This window comes from Petaurus breviceps, unplaced genomic scaffold (genome assembly GCF_028583685.1).
Source record: "Petaurus breviceps papuanus isolate PSGF00001 unplaced genomic scaffold, PetGlider_PUasm1.0 313, whole genome shotgun sequence".
Classification (NCBI taxonomy): Eukaryota; Metazoa; Chordata; class Mammalia; order Diprotodontia; family Petauridae; genus Petaurus; species Petaurus breviceps.
The window spans coordinates 133,470-154,797 of NW_027186073.1; the positions used below are offsets into that span (position 1 = coordinate 133,470).

The window sequence follows — 21,328 nt, forward strand, 5'->3', positions numbered from 1 at the left end:
ACAATGTTCTCTTCATTCTGCCCGCTATGCGCTTCACCACTACCTTCAAGTCTTTCCATGCCTTTCTATGATCCTTGTAATATTCCATCACAACTATATAACACAAATTGTTCACTCATTCCCCAGCTGATGGGGATCCCTGTAGTTTCTGGTTCTTTGCCATCACAATGAAAGCTGCTATAAAATTCCCATTCACGTTCAACATTATAATCGCTATTTGTGAATTTTCCTCCATTTTATTTTTACTTACTATTTTTTTCTCAACCTCTCTTTTTACCCTATTCCCGTTACTTTATTTCCCCCCTTCCACTCCCCATAGTACCTACCCCTTCAAAAGTCCCTCTCCCACCCTCCCAAATCTCAACATATATATATCCTTGTAAAAATGCATCTCCCACCCTGTCCCTCAGGTTTTTCACCTTCCTACATATTCAGAAGACTTCTATACTCTTTCAGATGGACATGTAATTTCCTCTTCCACCCAGATGTGAGTAAGGTTCCAATATTCCCAGTCCTTTACCCTCATCTGCTTCCTCTGAAGGAGGAAGGTTCTTCCCTTTTAGGTACCATTTTTGTAACATTGTTGTTCCCTTTAACATTTTCCTACCTAACTTTGTTTTTTAGAATTACCCCATCACACACATCTAAGCACCAATTTTTCTTTAAATTACTTTAGTAATGATGACAGTTTTAAGAATACTTGTAACATTTTTGAGTTTGTGTGTGTGTATATACATATACATACATACCGTGTTTCCCCGATAATAAGACACTGTCTTATTAATTTTTTTGGACAGAAAAACACCAGAGGGCTTATTTTCAGGGGAGGGCTTATTTTAATGAACATTGACAGCAATTTTAATAAACAGGTAAATGTGAACAAAAAAATGTACCTTTATTCAATAATGAATTCAATAAAGAACAGGATGACGCGCTCACTGCTGCAGCTCTGATTGGATGCAGCTCGGAGCGCGTGTGTTTCACGGGGCGGGGGGGGACGGTGCATACAGAGGGTACCGTAATGTAGTGTGTAGCACAGGGGATCACCTTCACTACAGTAGCAATCTCAATAGGGCTTATTTTCGGGGGAGGGCTTATTTTAGAGGAATCTTACACAGTAAGGAGAGGGCTTATTTTTGGGATAGGTCTTATTATCAGGGAAACATGGTATATATGTATGTATTTCCTTTCATTTTCTGTTTTCCTTCTTTCCATTCCTGTGCTCCTTATGTCTACTGCCTAATTAAACAACTAAATAGTTCCTTATTTTCTTCTTGGATTGAATTGTAGGAGAGATGAAGCTGACATTTCAAAGTCTTGCTTGTAGAATGGTATTTAAAGGGTCTCAATGGAGTGACTCTTTGTGCACCTCTGTAAGTAAAAAGAATGTCAGGAAAGATCTCTTTAAGTCTCTTTCAGGGTTCAAATTTACTTTCTGACCTTGTTTTTTCACCTAATTTTCTAATTTATTGCCTAACTCTGCTCATTACTGGAAATAATTCCATTTTGACTATGACTAGATCCCAGACCCTATTTCTACTGTGACCAACGTACATCTCCCTTGTGTTCTGCTCTCCTCTGGCCTATTGCATATCTAGTCTTTGATGTGATTCTTTCTAGCCTGTTCTTTACTGGTTAAGTTGGTACTTTTTGTTATACAGTGGTGAGATTGAAAGTACACCATACACCACCTTCTAATTGCCCTTATTTGGACCATCTTGAGCCTTGTTCTCTAGGTGGTGATATACATCCTTGGTTAAATGAGCTGGAGAAGGAAATGGCAAACCTTTCTAGTATCTTTGTCAAAGGCCTATTAAACCATGCATACCCTTTGATATAGCAATACCACTACTAGGTCTGTATCCCAAAAGAGATAAAAAAAGGAAAAGGACCCATAAGTATAAAAATTTTTATAGCAGCTCTTTTCTGGGGACAATTAATTAGAAATTGAGGAGATGCCGATCAATTGGGGAATGGCTCAACAAATGTCGTATGTGATTATGATGGAATAATATTGTACTATAAGAAACGATGAGTGGGATGTTCTCAGAAAAAACTGGACTTATATGAAATAATGCAAAGTGAAATGTACTGTGTAGAAGGTAATGGCATATTTTAAGTTGATTAGCTGTGAATGACTTAGTGATTCTCAACAATAAAATCCAAGGAAACTCTGAATGACTTATGATGAAAAATGCTTTTGATCTCCAGAGAGAGAACTGATGGTGTCCGAATTCAAATTGAAGCATGCTTTTTTTTTACTTTATTTTTCTTGAGGTTTTTTCTTGTCTGTTTTCTTTCACAACATGACTATAAAAGAAATATTTTGCATGATTACACATGTATAACCTATGTAGAATTGCTTGACTTGCACATGATTTTCTTGTGTCACTTTTATTTCTCTTCCCAATTTTTCCTCTACCTCTCTTATTTGATTTTCTTTTTAAAATTAAATTTTATGTTTATTTTTAGTTTACATCATTCATTTGCACAAGATTTTGAATGACAAATTTTCTCCCTATCTTTCCCCTCCCCACCACAGCAAAACAGTGATCCCACTGTATACTCCTCCCCAAATCTGCTCACTCCTATATCTTCCCCCATCTCCCCTCTGACTTTCCAGTAGGGCAAGATGGATCTCCATACCCCAGTGCCTATAGATCTTATATCCAAGTTGCATGTAAAAAATAATAATAACAATATATATTTTAAACATTTGGTTTTAAAACTTTGAATTCCAGATTTTTTTCCTGCCTCCCTTGTCACACACCCTTACTGGGAAGATAAGCAGTTCAATATAAGTTGTACATGTGTAGCTATGCAAAACATTTCCATAGTGGATATATTGTGAAAGACTGACTATATTTCCCTCCATCCTATTCTGCCCCCACTTGTTCTCTTCTCTACTTTGACCTTGTCTCTTTTCAAAAGTGTATGCTTCTAACTACCCTCCCCCCAATTCTGCCCTCCCCTCCATCATCCCACCTCTCATCCCCTTCCCCCCTACTCTCCTGGAGGGTGAGATACTCTATTTAGTGTGTATGTCATTCCATCCCTAAGCGAAATTCAATGAGAGTAAGGTTGACCCATTCTCTTTTGCTTTCCTGTTCTTCTCCTCCATTGCAACAATTTTCCCTTGCCTCTTGTATATGAGATAATTTACCCCATTCTCTCTATCCCCATCTCCTCTTATTGTATTCCTCTCTCACCTCTCAATTTCACCTTTTAAGTATCATCCCTTCCTATACAATTGGTCCTGTGGCTTCTGTCTCTATATACCTGTACACACATATACACACACTCACATATACACACATAACCTCCTATATAGACATATATGTATATATATATATATACCCACACATTTATATTCCCTTCAACTATCCTCATACTGAGAAAAGTTTTACAAGTTACAATGATCGTTTTTCCATGTAGGCATGTAAATAGTTCAACGTTGTTAAGTTACTTATGATTTCTTTTCCCTGTTTACCTTCTCATGCTTTTCTTACTTCTTGTATTTGAATGTCAAGTTTTCTATTTAACTCTGATTTTTTCATCAAGAATAATTGAAAGTCCTCTATTTCATTGAATGACTATATTTTCCCCTGAAACATTATACTCAGTTTTTCTGGGTAGGTGATTCTTGGTTTTAATCCCAGCTCCTTTGACCTCTGGAATATCATATTCCATGCCCTTTGGTCCCTCAGTGTAGAAGCTGCCAGATCCTGTGTTATTCTGATTGTGTTTCCACAATATTCAAATTGTTTCTTCTTGGCTGCTTGTTAAATTTCTCCTTGATCTGGGAACTCGGGAACCTGGTTATAATATTCCTAGGAATTTTCTTTTTGGGATCTTTTTCAAGAGGTGATTGGTGAATTTTTTCAACCTGTATTTTGCCCTCTGGTTCTAAAACATCAGGGCAATTTTCCGCGAGAATTTCTTGAAGGATGATTTCTAGGTTCCTTTTTTGATCAGGGCTTTAAGGTAGTCCAATAATTTTTAAATTATCTCTCCTGGATTTATTCTTCAGGTCAGTGTTTTTTCCACTGAGATATTTCACATTGCCTTCTATTTTTTAATTTGTTTGGATCTGTTTAATAGTATCTTGATTTCTCATAAAGTCATTAGTTTCCATTTGATCCAATCTAATTCTGAAGAAATGATTCTCTTCAGTGAGCTTTTGAGGTTCTTTTTCCATCTGGCAAATTCAGCTTTTTAAGGCATTCTTCTCCTCATTGGCTTTTTGAGCCTCTTTTGCCATTTGAGTTAGTCTATTTTTTTTAAGGTGTTGTTTTCTTCAGTCAGGTTGTTGACTCTCTTTTCATGATTTTCTTGCATCGTTCTCATTTCTCTTCCCATTTTTCCTCCACTTCTCTTATTTAGTTTTCAAAATCCTTCTTAAGCACCTGTATGACCTGTAACCAGTTCATATTTTTCTTGGAAAATGCAGGAGTTCTGACTTCGTTGTCTTCCTCCCATTCCATACTTTGATCTTTTTTGTCCCCCAAAAAGGAATCTAAAGTTGGACTACTGTGCTTGTTTTGCTTCCTTTGCTTGCTCATGTTGCCACTCAATTACTTGACTTTTGAACTTTTTGCCACAATAGCACTCTGCTTCCAGAGAGGAGAGCTTTGTTCCAAATAGCTGTTTTCTCGGCTGCTGGAGCTATTAGTTGTGTGCTCTCTCTGAAGCCTCCACAGGCTCTGGCACCTGGTCACAACCCACAGAACCTCCAATCAAGACATCGATGAAGATCCAAGCAGGTAAAAGCAAGAGGGATTACCCCTCCGAATGGTAGCTTGGTCCCCCTACAATCTGCAGGTCTGGAGCTCTGAAGCAGCCATGAAGTGGTGGCTGCAGGGCTGCCACACTTCAGCTGCTTCTTGTTTTCGGGGCCTAGGCCAGACCACACTCTTGGTCCCCCTGTTCCCAAAGTCCACACTGATTTTTTACTTTGCCTTTGGAATTTATGGGTTGATAATTCTGGAAACCACCACAGCTGCTGGTGATCTACTCTGCCAAAGTCCCTTCAGCCTCTGCTGGTTGTGGCCACACAAAGGCCAAAACCGTAGGATCATACAGGGCCAGTATCTGCTCCCAGCATGCTGTGATGGACCCTTCCTACCAGCCAGGTGGGCTGTCTTCAGCTGGAGATTTTTTCCTTCTGTCACTTTGTGGGTTTTGTAGCTCTAGTGTTTGTTTTGAGTCATATTTTATAAGTATTTGAGGTGGTTATGTGGGGAGTTCATGGAGTTTTCCTGCTTGTATGCCACCATCTTGGCTCCTCTGTTACTTGATTTTCAAAATCCTTTTTGAGGTCTTTCATGGCCTTTGACCAATTCATATTTTTTCTTTGAGGCTTTAGATATAGGAGCTTTGACTTTGTTGCCTTCTTCTGAGCATTTGTTGTGATCTTCCTTATCACCATAGTAATTTTCTTTAATCAGAGTTTTTTTCCCCCATTTTTTGCTCATTTCCCTAGCCTTTTACTTGACTTTTAACTCTGTTAAAGTAAGATTGTGCTTCCACAGTAGATGGCACATTGTCCCAAGCTTCAGGGCTTTTGTGCAACTTTCAGAGATATTTTAGGGACCTATAATTAGGTTCTTCCAATGTGTTGTGATTTAAGAAGTTTGCTTCTTACTAAGTTTACTTCTTTACTAAGATGTTTACTCTTTTACTAGCCTTTGCTCTGGTCTGTGAGTGACCACAAGCACTCTTTTCTGCCCTGGATCTTTGAAGAGGGTACTCCCTCCACTGTGGCCAGAAGCTCTGCTATGCCAGTGCTCCTCTTTGCCCTGTGCTTGCCACCCAGGAAGATGTTCAGGATCTGAGTGTGGGCAAAGTGACAGAGTCCTGCCTCAGTGCTTGAAAAAAGACCCCTGTAACTTCCTTCTGACCAGTTGTTTGCAACTGGTGTCTGTGGGCTGAGGGCTCCAGAAGCAACTGCTTTAGTCCCTCCAAAGGTCTGCTCCTGGTTTCCTGGGGCTGGGGCTGTGTTAGCATAGCTTTGTTCTTGATTGTACTCAATTCTCACACTTTCCTGCTGACCTTCTAAGTTGTTTTTGGTATCTCTGGGCTGAGATGTCTGGAAACTGGCACTGCTGCCAGTGATTCAGTGACCCTGAGACCTGCTCCTGTTTTGCTGGGGCCAGATCTATGCTGGCACGGTTGGTGCTGGACTACACTTTTCCCTTATCCTGGTGCAACAGTTCATTCCTGGCAATCTTCCAAATTGTGTTGGGCTGGGAATTTGTTTCACACTGTCTTTTTGTGGGTTCTACTGCTCTAGAATTTGTTTAGAGTTATTATTTAATGGTATTTGGAAGAATTTGGGGGAGAACTCAAGTGAGTCTCAGCCTTTACTCCACAATCTTGGCTTTACCTCTCAAAGTTGTCTTTCTTTCCAGCAAGTTAATAGACCAAGTTATTACAGGATCAGGACTGAAGGGCAGACATTTCCACTGCAGCAGAAGCTCTTAAATCTCTCTCCAGAGAGAAATATGTGAAGAGAGTTGGGAAATCTTGAGGACATGGAGTGACCAAGATAGTGACAGGGGCAAATGGAGGATACCTTCAAAATGCTAACTAAGCTTTTTCTCTGTTAGTGGTTAGACTCTTGTTCTTTCTTGGATTTGCTGCTTATGTCACCAAGAGAATAAAAGGGAGGAATGATCTTTGTCTCCTTGGAGAAGCCCCTGTGTTGATGATCAATCAAATTCTCTCCCAGTTTGTTTCTTTTAAAAAGGAAGAATGCCTCCATGTGGTCAACATTCATCACCACTAAGGTTTTCTTTGATCTTTAAATTTGCTCCTTTTTTAAAAAATCAAATGCGTTATTAACTTTTAGTTTACATCATTCATTTCCACAAGTTTTTGAGTTGCAAATTTTCTCCCCGTTTTTCCCCTACCCACCACCCCACAATAGCAATCCCACTGGCTATCCCCTCCTCCAATCTGCTCTCTCCCATATCTTCTCCCACACCCCTTCCAACTTTCCAGTAGGGCATGGTGGATATCTATGCCCCAGTGCCTGTATATTTTATTTCCCAGTTACATGTAAAATAATATTAATAATAGTATATATAGTTAAACATTCATTTTCTTTTTTCTTTTTCTTTTCTTTTTTTTTTTTAAAGCAATCGGGGTTAAGTAACTTGCTCAAGGTTACACGGCCAGGTGTTTCTGAGTGGGTAATAAGTGTTTGAGCCCGGATTCGATCCACATGTCATCCTGACACTGGAGCCGGTGCTCTTACTCGCTGTGCTACCTGGCTGCTCCCTAAACATTCATTTTCAAAGCTTTGAATTCTAGATTCATTCTCTTCCTCCCTTGTCACTCACCCTTACTGGGAAGATAAGCAATTCAATACAGGTTGTACATGTGTAGCTATGTAAAACACTTCCTTAGTGGATATATTGTAGAAGACTGACTATATTTCCCTCCCTCCTATCCCACCTCCCACTTGTTCTATTCTCTACTTTGATCCCATCCATTTTCAAAAGTGGGTGCTTCCAACTTCCCTCTCCCCCACCTGCCCTCCCTTCCATTATCCCCCCTCTCATCCCCTTTCCCCTACTGTCCTGGAGGGTGAGATATCCTATTTATTGTGTATGTCATTCCTTCCCTAAGCCAAATTTAATGAGAATAAGGTTGATCCATTCTCTTTTGCCTTCCTGTTCTTCCCCTCCCTTGTTACCATTTTCCCTTGCCTTTTCTATGTGAGATAGTTTACCCCATTCTGTCTCTCCCCATCTCCTCTCACACCTCTTAATTTCACCTTTTAAGTATCATCCCTTCCTATTAAATTGGTCCTGTGCCCTTTATCTGTGTATACCTGTACACATATATACACACATTCACATATGTATTCATACACTCATATACCCTCCTATATAGACATACACACACACACACACCTTTCTATTCCCTTCAACTATTCTCATACTGAGAAAAGTTTCATAAGTTAGAATTATTGTTTTTCCATGTAGGGATGTAAATAGATCAACTTTGTTAAGTTCCTTATGATTTCTTTTCCCTGTTTACCTTCTCATGCTTCTTGTATCTGAATGCCAAATTTTCTATTCAACTCTGGTTTTTTCATCAAGAATGCTCGAAAGCACTGTATTCCACTGAATGGCCATATTTTCCCTTGAAACATAATACTCAGTTTTGCTGGGTAAACTTGGTTTTAATTCCCAGGTCCTTTGACCTCTGGAATATATTCCAAGCCCTTTGATCCCTCAGTGTAGAAGCTTCCAGATCCTGTGTTATCCTGATTGTGTTTCCACAATATTCATATTGTTTCTTCCTGGGTGCTTGTAATATTTTCTCCTTGATCTGGGAACTCTGGAACCTGGCTATAATATTCCTAGGAGTTTTCTTTTTAGGATTTTTTTCAGGAGGTGATTGGTGGATTCTTTCAACCTCTATTTTGCCCTCTGGTTCTAAAACATCAGGGTAATTTTCCTTGTGAATTTCTTGAAGGATGATTTCTAGATCATTTTTTTTTATCATGGCTTTCAGGTAGTCCAATAATTTTAAAATGATCTCTCCTGGATCTATTTTCCAGGTCAGTGCTTTTTCCCATGAGATATTTCACATTGCCTTCTATTTTTTAATGTGGATTTTAATTTTAATTTGGATCTGTTTAATTGTATCTTGATTTCTCATAGTCACTAGCTTCCATTTGCTCCAATCTAGTTCTGAAGGAATGATTCTCTTCAGTGAGCTTTTGAGATTCTTTTTCCATCTGGCAAATTCAACTTTTTAAGGCATTCTTATCCTCATTGGCTTTTTGGACCTCTTTTGCCATTTGAGTTAGTCTATTTTTTAAGGTGTTATTTTCTTCAGTCAGGTTGTTGACTCTCACTTCATATTTTTCTTGTATTGTTCTCATCCCAGTTTTTCCTCCACTTCTCTTATTTGGTTTTCAAAATCCTTCTTTTTTTATTGACAGTTCTGAAAAATTTATTGCACATCCATCAGCTCCACATTGGTCTGCGAACCCTAGGCAGCTTCTTCTTTTGCAACATGATCTTTTTTGAGTGGTCCCATGAAAGCTTTCTTCTTCTCTATGGTCTGGAACTGACCGTGACTAAATTTGGAGGTGATGTCAATGAACTTCAGGTCGATCTTCTCCAGGGCTCAGTGTTTTGTCTGTACCAGTAGAGACTTTTGTAGCATGAGGACTTGCTTCTTGGTCCCAATGACATAGCCTTTCAGCGTGATAAAGCCATTGGTCACTTCACCATAGGGGATGAAGCCTCCCAGAGTGTTAATGCTCTTGTTAGACAGATCATAATCAGTGGAGGCATTGTTTTTGATCAGCTTGCCATCCTTGATCTGGTAGCCCTGGCCAATCTTGTAGATCTTTTTGTTGATCTCGTTGCGATGGTGGTAGCCCTTCTGACTAGCTCGAGTCACAGAGAAGGCCATGCGGGTAGGATGCCAAATTCCAATACACGCCATCTTATGCAGGCCTTGGTGGGTTTTTCGAGGACAGTTTCTTTGTGTGTCAGCATCTGGTGACACCTTTGTAGCCCTTCCCCTTGGTCACTCCAGTGATGTCAGTCATCTCATCCTGCCCAAAAACAGTGGACACAGGCACCTGCTACTCCAGCTTCTCACAGTCCCAGTCCAGCTTCTCAGCTATGCTGCTGCCATTCACCTTGATCTCTATCAGGTGGGACTTCTTCTGCCTTAGAGGGAGCAGGCACATCTGGGTGTGGGCAATGACACGGATCACCTGGCAGTACTTCTTTATGCTGCTGAAGTCTTTCTCCAGCTGTTTTTTGCCATCATTATCCTGCCACTTCTTGCAGTACTTGGTGATGAGCTTCTTCTTGGACTTATGCCAGTTCTTATAGAATTGCCTCTTACACTCATCACTGATGTGCTCAGCAAAGGTGGTTTTGAAGTTGTGCAGGCTCTGGGGGGTCTACACATAGCCCACAATGCCTACAAGGACCAATGGGGGGGCGTCTCCACAATGGTGATGGCTTCTACTACTTCCTTCTTGTTGACCTTTGAGCCAGGCCTGTCCACCTCTTGCACAATGTGGGTCATGCTGCCCTTATAGCCCAGAAAGGCTGTCAGGTGCATGGGCTTGGTGGGGTTATCTTTGGGGAAGTTCTTCACCTTTTCCCAGTTCCTACTACTTCTCTTTCAAGGCAGAAAGCCCAGAGACCTTTGCCTGGGGAGCTGAGAGCTTCCTGTGGAACATGCTGCACTGTTGCACCTGCACCTGCCACCAAGGTGAGTTGGGATAGCTCAAAATCCTCCTGAAGGTCCTCTACAGCCTGTAACCAGTGCATATTTTTCTTGGAAGCTTTTAGTGCGGGAGTTCTGACTTCACTGTCTTCCTCCTTTTCCATACTTTGATCCTTTTTGTCCCCAAAATAGGAGTGTAAAGTTGGGTTGCTCTGCTTGCTTTGCTTCCTTCGTTTGCTCATGTTGCCACTCAATTATCTGACTTTGGAGCTTTTTGCCACAGTAGAACACAGTAGAACTATGCTACCAGACAGGGAGCTTTATCCCAAATACTGGGGTTTTCTCAGCTGCTGGAGCTGTTAGTTGGGTGCCCTCTCTGAAGCCTCCAAACGCTCTGGCAATCTGTTTACTCACCCCAGGACCTCACCCTAGACTGCAATCTAGATCCAAGCAAATTGAAGCATTTCAATCTTATTTTCTGTGACTCAGTGTTTGGTTTTAGGGAAGGCTAATATGACTCCATAAAGTCTGTCTGATTTTATAAGTTGGAGAGGGGGAAAATAAGACATAGGCACTGCTGGGTGTTCTAGACCTTTGCTGACGGAAGGACTGGGGAACAGGGCCATACTCACCAGCTCCCATGAGAACTGAAGCCAGAGTAATCATAAGAAGAACTGGTAACTTCATTTTGCTGAGGAAATATGAAGAGATTTCTCAACAAGAAAGGGGAGGTATTGATGGAGCCACCTGTCTGCCAGGGCACTTACAAAGATGCTAAAGACCAATGGAGTTTGAGAGAGGTGTGTACCCTCCTTCCTCTGCAAGCTCCTTAATCCACTCCCCTTTCTCCTGCCTAAAGCCATTTGCTACATCAACAAGGGTGGGTTAGGGGAAGATGCCTAATTTTTTACAGGGAGTTCATGACCAGCAGTGCTGACAATTGCTTTCCATTTCACTAGGTATCCCATTATAGCTTTGTCCAAAACTAGCCTTGGTGGAGGGCCTACCTGGGCACTAGGCCCAAGGGCACTGAATGAGAGACTTCAATTTGCATCATTATAGTGGTAGGATCCTCTCAATAGCCATCCAGAAACATCTTGGTTATTGTCTAGAAAGTGGGCTTTGGGTGTTCAATTTCTCCAACTCTCTGACTCTGGATAGGATGATTTCTGATTCATGCCAGACTCAGAAAAGTCTTCTGAAATCTTCCAGAGAAAGAACTGTTAAATAAAAGTATTTATAGAATATATATATATATATATATATATATGTATATTATATATAAAATGTGTATGTGTGTAGGTTTAATCGTAGCTATTTCTAGGGTCTGAAGGGGAGGGAAAGAAAGGAAAAAAAGAAATGTACATGCCAGTTTTCTTTGTCTTTTCTCTTTTTCTTGCTTGTGAGTTGAGAAAGAGCTTGTAAGGTTAAGGTAAAACAGACCAATGAATTTGTGGAATTTTGTGAAATGTTCCTTGTTTTGTTGAATGTGTAAAACTGTATTTGGCAATAATTGTGATTTTCATCCTTTCATGTGGGTTTCTAGATGGTATTGTAATGTTGGTTGTTTTGAGACCTCACTGAATAGTATGGGGGAAATGTCAAAAATAGATTTTGGGGAGGATATAACCAAATCCATTTTGTTCTATATTTGCTGTTTTTCTTTGTATGACTTCCTCATGAAACAACTGCAACAGCTGCTTCCCTTCAGTGTCTTCTTTGCTTCTCTAATTGGTACAAAAAGACTTCATTTGCTAAAAATGGAGGCCTTCAGTGGTCTCTGGAATACTCCCCTCCCTTATCTAGCCTGACAGATAATTCCCTTTGACTTAGTGAAAATAGTGTGAGAGGTAGCAAAGGCTTAAATTTCCATAGGACTGCAAAAACTACTGACAGAAGACTACTGGTAAGAGTAAAGTTAGCAGACCAGAAAGTAGCCTTGGGGAGAAGTCAGATTCCTGGTTCCTATAGAATTCCTGGACAACACTAAAGTAAAATAAAAAGAAGCTGGTAATAGCAGGTGAATTTGACCAATTAGAAAGCAGACAGCAGCCTTGGGACACTCAGACCCAGACAAGGATGCATCTAGGTTAAACCAGTGAGGAGTCTGTATTCCCAGTTAATCACTGCACTTGCTAAATCAACCTCATGTATCATGTATATTATCTAGTATGTCCAGCTTAGAAATAGAGCCTCCTTAGCAATAATATATGATAAAGGAAAAGGCATACCATAAAGAGAATGAACCAATCAATCCTCCAAAGGGAGTATCTGCACCAAACTAATGGCATAAAAGTTGCTTCATTTTTGTATCCCTCATTCCTCCTTCCAAAAGAAGGGCAGAGTCTACTTCTGGCCAGAGGTGTTCAATTACTCTGGATTTCTAATTAATAAACTTCTTTTGATACCAGATTTTTGTTTTCAGTTGTGCTTTGCATTTCTGATTTGGCATTTCCAACAAATGGCACCCAAACTCCAATCTGATATGTAGACTTTAGAGATGGCTATATAAGACAACATGAAGGGCACCCCCCTTGCTTTTCAATGGTCTTATAGGGTGAATCTATCCCCACCTCAAATTGCAGTATCAGACCAACCATGGGAAGAAGTCCAGAGGAATTGGGGAAAGGCTGCCAGCAGATCACACAAGTTGGTATACCAAGCAAAGGTGAGGTGACATCTTTTATCTTTGGTTGGTCAGGAAGTCCTTTCTTGCCAGGAATTTGTGCAAGGTAACCAGCCTTAGCCAGATTTGCAGAAACTCTCTGCAGGGATCTGGGCTGGGAGGCTGTGTGGTTGGTTTTAGTCTATAACCAGCCTTGACCAGCTTCTCAGATGGGGGTGGGGGATGGGATGGGCCAGGCAAAGGTACGGTAACATCCTTTGTTCTTTGTTGGTCAGAAAAGTCCCTTCTGCAGGAGTCCGGTTGGGAGGCTGTTAACCTTAATCAGATTCAAAGGACCTGTCTGTGGGAGTCTGTGCTGGGAGGCTGTGTCTCTGTGGGTGGCTTTAGTTTGCAACTAACCTTAACCCTTTAATTTGCAATCAGCCTTACCCAGGTTCATAGATGGGTGAGACAGGATCTAGGCCTAGGATGGGGGGAGGTGGGCAATTCTCAGAAAGACACCGGAGGACACTCCCAGAAAATTGGAGTAAGGATAAAAGAAATGGTCAAGTGAAATTGACTTGTATAATCTAAATTTCTAATTCAGTCTAATCTACATTGGTTTATTTCCTTAAAATAAAAAGGTTTGGGACTCTGTATTAGTTCTGTGTGTTTCTATGTGAAGTGAGTAGCTGTGTGTAATCTCACAACCTGTGCATTCAAGAACAGCAAGGGCTACAGCTGAACTTTCTTAGAATGTAGCTTTCTATCTCCCCCTTCTTCTTCCAAGAGAGAAAGAGAAAGAAAGAAAAATATTTTATTTTTTAGATTAACAGTATAAAAGGTTTAGGATCTTTTGGAAACTTTGTTGGAAAGAAAAATTTTCTTTCTTTCTTTAAATTCTAAAGTCTGGTCACATTTTGAGTGTATAAGATAAGGAAGAAAGAGAGGAGGAATCTTTTCCTCTCAGATCAAAGAAAGTCATGCTGACCAACATTTAACCATTTCCTGCCTCACGTAGTATAACTGAATTTATTCTGGTAGAATTTTAAATGAAATGTGTTACTCTTACTTGATGTTTAACATAGGTCAGAACTCTTGTTTAGTAAATGAGAAACTGGTTTATAGACTATCACATTTATGTGGGGTTTTGAAAAGTAATAAAAAATAATAAAAGGAAGAAAGATGTTGGATAAATTGTTATGAAGCCTAATTTAAATCTGGGGAATTTCAATATCTGGAAATCCCATAATAACTGGGAACTAAGTTTGTTCTCATACTTCGAAGATTTATTTGTGTTCCTTAAGGACACTTACATCAGCTTAGTTCAAAGAATTCAGATTCTGGAAGTTTTAAGATTGATCATTTAGGAGTTTTCCCCTGCCCCTTAGTGAAGAGGGTGTCTCAGTGCTGGATTTCAAATAGACCTGAAGTCTTTCTATTAACCTCTTTCATCCCAGATTTGATTAGGCAGCACATAGCCACTATTGTGGGGAGACAGTGAAGGGGGCTCTTTCAGAGTATTTGAATAGATTTCACTGAAAAGCTGTTGGTAAGGAGAGAGCAGGATGGGGTAAGGAAAAACCTCTGATTTATAGTATCTGGAGCATATTGAGTGGAGATTTCTTGTGTTTTTTTTTTTTTTTTGGAGGGCACTTGGGGTTAAGTGACTTGCCCAAGGTCACAGGCTAGTTTTTGTGTTAAGTGTCTGAGGCCAGATTTGAACTCAGGTCCTTCTGACTCCAGGGCCAGTGCTCTACTCAACTGTGCCACCTAGCCGCCCCTGAGTGGAGATTTCTAACAGGGAAAAGGTGGAAGTGTATTGAGAATGTTAAAAAGAGCATTAGGGTTGGGATGGAACGTAAATATTGTAGGTTGGGACTTTTTATAAACCTTCCAGAGAAGGAGGAGCAGTGAGGAGGAACAAATGTGGTTCTCTTGGTATGTAAATTGTTAGACAATTAACTCCCTCTAGTTTTTAAGGTGCATGAAAGCAGCATAGAATAATTTTTTATTTAATTTGGAATGTAAAAGAATGTAGGTAGTCTGAGTAATGGGTTTGAAAGACTGGGAAAGAGAAATAAAGGTTTGAGTGAAAATATGAAAGGCAGGGAAAAGTTTCTGTTTTGGGATGGATGGGAGTGAGCTGGGCAACAGTAAATGCCTTCCCCTCTCTCCATCCTGGAATGGGTGCTCTTGTGCTAGTACCAGATGGTTTAAGCATGTTGACACAGTTCGAGAAAGTTTTTGTTTTAAGTGGAAAGGTTGAAACTGGGTGGTTATTGAATTTAAAGATGGGCATTGATTATGGTGAAGATATAGATGACTGTAATTTGTTATTATTACAAGAATCAAAAGAAGCAGTTAGAATATTGGTCTAGAATATTTTAAACTGACCTGATTATAATGCGTGATTTCAAATTGCTTGTAATGTGAGCATGAATAGGGAACTGAGATATTAAGGAAACATATAAATTTGTGGATGATATTTCCTTTTAGAGGATGAAGGACACTGAAACTTAGAAATGTATATTTATATAATGAGAAGTACATATTGTTATTCAACATTAAGAAATTGATTCACTGTATAGCCCCAAGAAAGTTTTATTTGCTATAGTTTACTGTTCAGTAAGGGGATGGTGGTGGAATCCACATCCTAGGGATTTTATGGGAATAACATAATTGTAAAGGTGCTTGGCACAATTTTGATATAAAACAAATGCTCTTTGAGTATAAACTAAAGTTAATTATTTCATGTTGGTTAACTTTATGTGGAATTTTCCTTAGGAGTAAAGTTTATGCCAATGGTGATGAGATGAAAGAATAAACGCTTTTCTGTGTAAACAATTTGGAAGCACACAGAATGGTAATTAATTGATTTTGGTTTCAAAGTCTAAATTTAAGCACATGATAATTGTTTATGATATTGTTATATTTCTAGGTTTTCTTTTACTGGGTAACTTAGTAAACAGTTGTATTATCTGTGTTATAAGAGAAGCAGTTTCTCTTATAGTCTAAAAGTTATTAAATTGAGACTTATACTGTTAGAGGAAAAGAAAAATAATGAATGGGGCATTTTGATCATGTGTTGTAATACTTTAAAATATTATAATTTAAGAAATCACAAGTTTAAAAGGAAGTTTCAGTTAAGATTGTTTTGTTATCATTTATGAAATTTGTTGCGATTGTTAAGTATTTACAGAAGTGTGGGTAATTATGTGAAGAAAAGACCCTGTGATGGGAATGGGAATTTGAGATCTTCCCTGCCACTTAATAGACCTAGGGGGGAGTTTGAAGACCTCTCCTGCTTTGAAAGTAAACTCTGCCCCCTAATAGACTGAATGTAAGCACATGGAACCTGTGATGGAGGGAATTTGCTAAAAGGGGGAGCAGAGCCCACAGGAAGCTTCTCTGCTGTGAAGATAAACTCTGCCCCCTAATAGGCTGAATGTAGTCACATGGAGCCTGTGATGGGAGGAGTTTTGCTTAAGGGAAGCAGAGCCCACAGGAAGCTGGTAGTCAGAGCTAGCCAGATGGTGGGGGAGAGAGGATGCTCAGGCAAGGAGTCAGATAGGCTTGTGAGTAGATATTGATCTTGTATTGGTTTGTGGGAAGACTGAAGGATGCTTTGGCTCTCAGCGTTATTATAGCTTCTGAATATCTTTGGTAATTGGCTTATTGGTTTTAGGATTTGGTATTCTGGGTATTTGGTATTCTAAATGCTTCAGTTCCGTCCTTTATATGGAGAGTTCAGTATATTTTGCAATTGAATGTCATGCAATATTTATAGTCATGGTTTTTATTGTGATTGTGGGCACTGTAAATGTTGCACTGGTGCTATGAACCCTTTGAAACCTCTTTTTGTAAGTTATGTCAACCATATAGAAGAGGTTTTGTGACCAGAGAATTTAGGAATTGTGTGGTGGATAATAATATCAAGACAAATTGTGGGGGGTGGAGTCAAGATGGTGGAGTAGAAGCAGGTCTTCTGCACAGCTCTGGCTTCCACCTCCCCCAATTCATGTAAAAGGGGACTCTGAACAAACTTTGGAGCTACAGAACCCACAAAATGACACAGAGAAGCTAACCTCCCACTGAGGACAGCCCAGCAGGCCAGCAGGAATTGGCCAGTGCAGTGCTCTGGGAGCCAAGCCCAGGCCTGTGTGAGCCTGAGGTTTTAGCCCCAGGGTAGGCCTGCCCAACCACCAGCTGGAGGGACTCCAGATCACCAACAGCTGTGGCCATTTCCAGATTTATCAACACATAGATGCTAAGGACAAAGTGAGAGGTCAGTGCAGTGTGGACTTTGGGAGCAGTAGTTGGGAGTGCTTTGGCTTTCCCCCCCCCAGGTCGAGAAGCTGCTGAGATGCGGGCACAGCTGGCACCATGTGGCAGCTTCAGCTCCTGGCCTGCAGACTATAGGGGGACCAATCGACCAGTCTGATAGTTAATCGCTCTTGCTTTGACCTGCTTCGATCTGATTGCAGTCTAGGGTGGAGGTCCTGGGGTGTGTGTCCAGCTTGCCAGAGCTTGTAGGGGCTTCAGAGAGGGTACCCAATGAATACCTCCAGCAGCTGAGAAAACCCCAGCATTTGGTATGAAGCCCCCCAGAGTCCTACTATGGCAAAAAGCCCAAAAGTCAAGTAATTGAGTGGCAACATGACCAGGGAAAGGAAACAAAGCAAGCAGAAGAACACAACATTAGACTCCTATTTTGGGGACAAAGGATCAAAGTATGAACAGGAAGAAGACAGTGAAGTCAGAACACCTGCGCCAAAAGCTTGAAAGGAAAATACGAGCTGGTTACAGGCCATAGAGGACCTTAAGAAGCAGATAAGAGAAGGGGAGCAAAAATTGGGAAGAGAAATGAGAACAATGCAAGAAAATTATGAAATGAGAGTCAACATCCTGACTGAAGAAAATAACACCTTAAAAATAGTCTAACTCAAATGGCAAAAGAGGCTCAAAAAGCCAATGAGGAGAAGAATGTCTTAAAAAGCCAAATTTGCCAGATGGGAAAAGAATCTCAAAAGCTCACTGAGAAGAATCATTCCTTCAGAATTAGATTGGAGCAAATGGAAGCTAATGACTTTATGAGAAATCAAAATGCTGTTAAATAGATCCAAACAAATGAAAGAATAGAAAGCAATGTGAAATATCTCATGGGAAAAACCACTGACCTGGAACATAGATCCAGGATAGATAATTTAAAAATTATTGGACTAGCTGAAAGCCATGATAAAAAAAGAACCTAGAAATCATCCTCCAAGAAATCCTCAAGGGACACTTCCCTGATGTTTTAGAACCAGAGGGCAAAATAGAGGTTGAAAAAATCCACCAATCACCTCTGGAAAAAGATCCCCAAAAGAAAACTCTTAGGAATATTATAGCCAGATTCTGAAATCCCCAGATCAAGGAGAGAATATTATGAGCAGCCAAGGAAGAAACAATTTGAATATTGTGGCAACACAATCAGGATAACCCAGTATCTGACAGCTTCTACACTGAGGGATCGAAGGGCTTGGAATGTGATATTCTGGAGGTCTAAGGATCTGGGATTAAAACCAAGAATCACCTACCCAGCTAAATTGAGTATCATGTTTCAGGGGAATATATGGTCATTCAGTGAAATAGGAGACTTTCAAGCATTCTTGATGAAAAAACGAGAGTTGAATAGAAAGTTTGACATTGAGAAACAAGAAGCAAGAGAAGCATGAGAAGGTAAACAGAGAAAAGAAATCATAAGGAACTTATCAGAGTTGAACTATTAACATTCCCACATGGAAAAACAATCATTTTATCAACTTTTACATCAAAGAGGCCATTGGGAAATGTAAGCAATGTGTGACCTAGCTTTAAGGAAATTTAAATGTATAAGTATATATATACAGTTGCTAAACAAATCTGTGAAAAGTGTCTTATATGCAAGTAAACAAAAGGGTATTAAGAAAGCAGTGTGAATCTCCTGTTAGTAAAACTAAATGAGAACCTGGTATTTGGGAAGTGATGCTTATACAGAGGTTTCAGAATGGTGGAGTAGTTTCATAAATTTTATGGGGAAGACTGAGAACAGGTTGGGAGACAGAAGATAGGAGAGACAAGGAAAATTTTATGATCCAGAATGGAGAAGCAATTAAATCATTCCTTCCTCCAATTTCCTCCTCCTTACTCAAGAAGGTATTATGTCAGGGCACAGCAACAGCCCTGGGAAAGGAAGCAGGGAAGGAGGGAGAGCAGGTAGAGAAGCCTGGGTTGATGAATAAGTGCATTAGATATTGTCTGTAGTTAGTTGTTTGTGTTATAATAAGAATGATTTGATGAAACTGTGGATTACTGTTTTAATGTTAAACCTAAGATTGTTAATGTGTATGGAAGGGAGGGGTTAGGTGAAAAACATTATCCTGACTAGTTCTGCTCATTCAGAACAGTCCTCCTGTAAGTATGGGAGTTGGTAGGCAGGGGCATTAGTATCAGCTCCTCCCTTAGGCCCATGTTGATTCTCCTTATTTTATAAACTAACCAAGGTCCATAGAAGCCATCTGTATGGGCAAGGTCATCAGCCCCAGGAAAGGAACTTGTTTGAGATTTGTAGTTCTGAAACAAAACCCTTGGCTTGCTGAGAAGTTGCAAGTCTATGTACAATAGATAGAAATGATTCTAGCATTGACTTTTTTCACCAGGACAAGTTTAAAATTTGAGAAGAAAAAGATGTTAAATGGAATCCCTTATGTGTGTGAGTCCTGGTAAATCTTTATTGCTTATTGCAATTCAATGAGAGTAAAAATAACTGTATTTAACTTTAAGCTATAATTAGTAAAACTTGATGTTAAGGTGAAACAGTTAACTAATTTTTTTTTCCTTAAGCAATTGGGGTTAAGTAACTTGCTCAAGGTCACACGGCCAGTTATTTCTGGGTGTGGTGCTAAGTATCTGAGCCCAGATTCGATCCCAGGTCATCCTGACTCTGGGGCTGGTGCTCTTACTTGCTGTGCTACCTGGCTGCCCTGCTAATTTTCTTTTGAAGTTGAATTTGAGTACTGCATGCAAATGCTGTGTCCAATTCGGTCCCACTTTTCATCTTTATGACAAATTAATGGAAAGTTAGGTATAATGCAAATGCATGAAATTTTGCTGTTTCCATGGGAAAGATAAGGACATTCTTTCTGAATGTTATGGGAATGATTAGATACATAAATCTATCAGCTTGTGAGGTTAGCTATTACCTCTTTGTTTTGTTTATGCTGGGATTCCACTACAGAACAGTTATGTTAGTAATGGGTATCTTTGGTTAGAAATATGGAAGATAGATAAGGAGGTATGGGGACAAATGAGGGTTATTCAAGTCCCTCCTCTCTCTAGATAGTTGCTCTGGACATCTCTGTGTCAGTTTCAGATGGTTTAAATATGTGGGGAAAGTGTTAGGAAGTATTTTAAGAAGACAGATGTTAATTAATAGCTCAATTAAATTTGAGAAGGAAAAGAAATAAGGATTCAAATACAATGTTGAATCATCCCATGGACTGAGGTTGGTATTTTAAAGTTACTATAGCAGCTGTGCATCTGTGTATATGTGTGGAATGGGGTCATTGTATATTTCAAAGTAATGTAAGAGCTATTGGGTATTAATATAATTAATTATTAAGACTAGATCAGAGACATTTTCAGTTTGAGAAAAGAATTTTAGTGTGAGTTCAGATCAAGCATGGTCAAAAAGAAGATAGAGAAGCTTGGGAAATGGATGCAAATCTGCTAGAACAATATATTACTTGTGATCTCAATGGGAAATTTTATTTATTATGAACAGGAATAAGTGTAGAAATGAATGCAGGTTATTTAAGACTCACTTTAAAGATGTTCCTTAACCAATGTGAGATTATAATCATATCTTAAGCTGATTGTTGGAGCTAGCTATTTAAGATTTGATGGGACTGTTAATTGACTGTTTTTCTGTATCTAACTCCAGGTATGGATATTATGCAAGGTTATACAAGCTATCCTAGCCACTGATCCATGATGCCAGTTTCTGTGAGGTACAGGTATGGCATGCAGAGGATGATCCTATGGGAAGGTCTGGAGAACGACTGTTCCGCATGAACTGAGGTAAATTCTCCTGACTCAATTTCTCCACTGACATGTGGCAGACTTTAAAGTTGACTCAAGGCAGATTGCAGTTTGATATACATTTTACTTGAAATTGACATTCTGAAGTTAGGGAAATATAATTCTCTTATTATAGTTTTGTTCCTACTCTTGTTGGCAAGTTTCATTAATCAAAAGTTTTATAAATATGACAACAAATCTATTAAATACTTGATTCTGGAACATCTTAAATTACTACAAGATCAAGCTATTAGGCTTAGGATTTTAGCCCAAATAGCAACGATTAGTTATTTAGACTTAGTATATATATGCATTCCTGAATGGTTAAGGGTTCTTTAGTTCTTTGTAATTGCATGGAGACAATTAGATCAAGGGTTTGTGGTAATATAATTCTGTTAGTTAAGATCATAC

The 21,328-nt window shown here is 39.6% G+C and overlaps 1 protein-coding gene across 1 annotated transcript in view; it reads left to right on the top strand.

Moving 5' to 3' along the window:
- Positions 1 to 21,328, top strand: part of LOC138167808 (olfactory receptor 6C2-like) — a 65,608-nt gene that overhangs the window by 38,217 nt on the left and 6,063 nt on the right. The window contains exon 2 of the transcript XR_011169973.1: positions 20,781 to 20,917. The gene's annotated coding sequence lies outside the window, so the exon portion shown is untranslated. The remainder of the gene's footprint in view (positions 1 to 20,780; positions 20,918 to 21,328) is intronic.